Source organism: Serinus canaria, chromosome 2 (genome assembly GCF_022539315.1).
Source record: "Serinus canaria isolate serCan28SL12 chromosome 2, serCan2020, whole genome shotgun sequence".
Lineage (NCBI taxonomy): Eukaryota > Metazoa > Chordata > Aves > Passeriformes > Fringillidae > Serinus > Serinus canaria.
In genome coordinates this window covers 67,652,570-67,656,591 of record NC_066315.1, presented here as the reverse complement: position 1 = coordinate 67,656,591, position 4,022 = coordinate 67,652,570, and the positions used below count along the sequence as shown (strand labels likewise).

The following is a 4,022-nucleotide window of genomic DNA, read 5'->3' as shown; positions in this document are numbered from 1 at the left end:
GAGAGGGCGGCCTGAGGGCGGGGCCGGCGCCGAGCTCCGCCCTGTCGCTAAAAGCGGGTGGGCTCTGCTGCGTGTGGCCGCCCTCTAAAGCTGTGCTCGGGAATCTCGGGATCATTGAGGTCGGAAAAGACCTCTGAGATCACAGAGTCCAACCTTTGCCGAACACCCCCTTGTCAGCTGAACCATGGCACCAAGTGAACTAGCTGAACTTCGTGGTTTCTTGAACGCCTCCAGGGATGGTGATGGCACCACCTCCCTGGACAGCCCATTCCAATGTCTTCACTTTTTCTGTGAAGAAATTCTTCGTAATATCCAGCCTGAAGCTTTCCTGGTGCAGGTTGAGGTTACGTCCTCTCATTCTGTCGGTGGTTGCCTCGGAGAAAAGGCCGATCCCACCTGGCTTCAACCTCATTCCAGGCAGCTGTAGAGAGAGATAAGGTCACCCTTGAGTCTCCTCCTCTCCAGGCTAAACACCTCTAGCTCCCAAAGTACTGATAATAAATGATGGAGAGCAGCTTAGTGCCCCAGCTCCCTCAGTACCCTTGGATAAAATCCCATGTGGTCCCTGACACTTTTGAGTCTAAAGGTTCTTTAGGAGCTGGTCAAGACCCTAAACTCACTCACAGCAAGGGTAACAAGAAGACCAGGCATTTCCACATGCTGCAAATTCTGCAGGGTCAGAAATAGAACCAGCTGTGACACAAACCTGGTGATCAACCAAGGTCACCAGAGCAGTCAATGGAAAACAAGATGAACTGAAACTGGAACCCTTTAATGGGCAAAAGTCATAAGTTTGTCTCAGTCCCTCCAATAGCAACTTGTAGTGGGCATTGCATTATTAATTACAGCCACTTGTTGTACTAAGTTTCTATTTAGGAAGCTCCTGAAATGTTTGTGTTCTTGTTTGTACACACAAATCACCTGGCAGGCTGCTGGATGGCTTGGTGTCTGTATGTCAGTGGCATTGTCACTGTGTAAGGGCAGAATAAACACTAGTGTCTGCCCCATCTCACTTAAAAGATATCACTGTTTATTGTTCAGCTTTTGCTCTTTCATCTTCAGCTCCTGAAGGTGTATTTAATTTTCCTTTGCTAGTGTTACTTGCTCTGTGAAAGATGTTTCTGTATTTGCTTAGGTGCTCTGAAGATCCTTACAAGTCAGGTACTCAGCTCTGTTAGTTTCCTTTCAAAAGACATCTAATAAAAATCACCTTTTAGTCCAGGGGCTTTCCCCCCCTCCTCCCCAAAAGTAAATGTGTTTATGAGTCTTCTCAAGGATAAATGTTTTGAAGCTACTAATGAACTGCAGAGTTCTGCTTTCTTAAGTGTTTGATTACAGATTTCCAAATAGTACATAACTGATAGAGAGTAACAATCAGGATGGCACATTTTTTCCCTCACACTGTGGAGGTCATCATGTGTGACCTGAGTCAAATCACACGTAGCTGATTTTTTCTAATGCAGCCTTGGGTTTCAAGTATGGATGTTCTTTGAACTTGATATATGACTTTTACTCATGATTACAGATGTAAAAGCCTAGCATTTCTCAATTTCAGAAACAACCTTTATTGGTTTATAGTTCTAGCAGACCTACTTAAAGCAGGTATTTATTTGTGTTTAGCCTCTCAGTAGCAATTTCCATCTCTGCTACACTAGACTGTGATGTGAAATTATTTCACATTTGCAGAAGACTTTAAAAGCACTCTCCTGAAGATGCTGAAGTAAATACTTCTGTTGATCTATATCCTTATTTTCCCCTAATCAAGCAAAACTCATGGCTTAAAAGTATGTAACTTGTTAGAGATAGTATTTTGAACATATAAAGACAAACTGTGAGCTAAGTTTTGCTCTGAGATATAGCATCAAAGCTTATGCTGTGAATAAGAGGAGAATTTGGCTCTAAAATGCTAGCATTTGTTTTGTCGAGTTATAGGAACACTTTTTTTAAACTGAAACCTTATGAACACAAAAAATTTAGTGTTGTTATTTGTAAAGGCCAGAAAAATCACTACAGAAATGTAATGTAATGAATATCAATTGAAAGTTTACTGTAGTAGTATTGCTAGCAATGAAGTAATGAATCTAGAGTGGGCTCCCTAGAGGACTCATTTAGTAGGTTGCTTCAGATTTATTGTTTGACAAACAAGTCCCTCATGGCAATGCCCTCTCTAGCATTTTATTATTAATGGTAATATGAAGATTTTTTTCTGGCTGCACTTTTATCCTTGGGTAAAATTCTCATGTTCTTTCCTTTAGCTCATCTTCATGTTTTCTGCTACTACCTAGAAGTTTAATTTTGCCTAATTTCTTTATGCTGAATGTATGTCAGTTTAAATAGGCCAGGCTTTTTAATAAAGTCACATTGGAACTTCTGAAAATGCATGAACATTTTTCAGTTTTGCCTGAAGACTGCAAAAAGGCATATTTGCATTCAAAGATGGCTTGCATACTATAGGATTAAATACAGACACCAGCAGTATTCTGTGCTTACAGAGAGTGGCATGGAGGAATTGTAACCTCAGTGACTTCTTCATCACCTTCATCACCTCTCTAAGATACAGATCACAATCCATGTGTTGTATCTACAAGAGTGCAGTTTGCTCTGTCTCTAGAAACCTATACCTTCAGGTGTCCTCCTTGTTTTTTTCTTCTCTCTTTTTCTTTCTCCAGTTCTTCTCTCAACTTCCTAGCATTCATCTCAGTGCTCAGGTGAGCTAAGACATAACCACTCCCCCGTTTTATGAACAGCCCATTACACAAATCTCTTTCTGTCCTATAGGTGGTGTTATCTTTTCCTTACATGTGCAATATGGTTTATTTTCTGACCATGTTTTTAACTGTTTCTTCTTTGTGATGTATTCTTATTCCTGGAATTGTGATCTTGGGGATCAAGGTCACAAACCTTACAGCTTTCAGTGCAGCTCAATGTTATGCAATTTTGTTCTGTCCCTTTATATATGGGCACATATATATGTGCTAGAGAAAACACTGGGCCCTTCTTATGAAATACCAAATCATGCACTAAGTTTTCAGACCACCAGATCCTGATGTTTTGTTTGCAGAATGATTGCCTGTTGTAATCTGTACTTATGTGCTGTGCGTTTCAGCATAATTGCAGGTTCTCTGATGTGTTGATACAAGCCTGAACAAGAAGCGTTTTGCGTAACTTTGTGGTGGGAGGAATGGTGTTGACACAATCAAAGCTGATTTTGATATACTGAGGTGATCACTCTATCATTTGTGTCACCAGTTTGTTCAGGAAATTTGCATCACCAGTTTCTTCTTCTTCAGTTGTGCAAGATTCTAGAGTCTGACAAGCACAACAATCTTTTCTTTTCTTTTTCTGTGATGATCATTCTTGCATCTTTGCAATAATTTCTGTAGTCTTTGTGCTGGGTGTTTGATTGTTTTTTCTATAAATTTTCTAAAATAAGCTTTTTGTAATGTTACTGTACTGAACTCAGTATTAAGGAGTTGAGTATTTACAGTTCTTTAACATGACAAGGCAGCTGTTCTCTCTTTGATGGAAATGTTTATCCAGAAAGCGGATGTATTGTGTACTTTATTATTCAGAACTTGATTTCCATGACAAATGGTTTTCCCCTTGAAAACAAGTCCAATAAATCCTGCAAGACTTTGTGATGATTTTAGAATGGTTTTTGCATTGACGATGACAACCTGTTTCACACATGTAGGAGAGGGATTTACATATCTTTGCTGCTACAATGTAGAAAACTACAATATTAGCAAAGGGCATTAATTATTGATGTCTTTGGAATCTCCTGTTTACATGGGACCTATTTTTTTCTCAGCATGAAAGGTACGCTCAGTTCCTGACACTCAAGAAGGAATTAGACTTGGACCTATTTACTTAAGCAGAGTTTTTTACCAGCAGAGAAATATAAACATGAGACTTAATCAGGAGCTAACAAATTATACTCCACTTTTCTTGGCTGGATTGCTGGTTCATTTTCATGCAATCATTACTTCTGGAGGAATAGCCTTTTTGCAGCATTGTGCTTA

General features: G+C 39.7%; 1 protein-coding gene across 1 annotated transcript in view; it reads right to left on the bottom strand.

Moving 5' to 3' along the window:
• LYRM4 (LYR motif containing 4) overlaps window positions 1–4,022 on the bottom strand; it is a 615,895-nt gene that overhangs the window by 179,904 nt on the left and 431,969 nt on the right. The window lies entirely within an intron of this gene.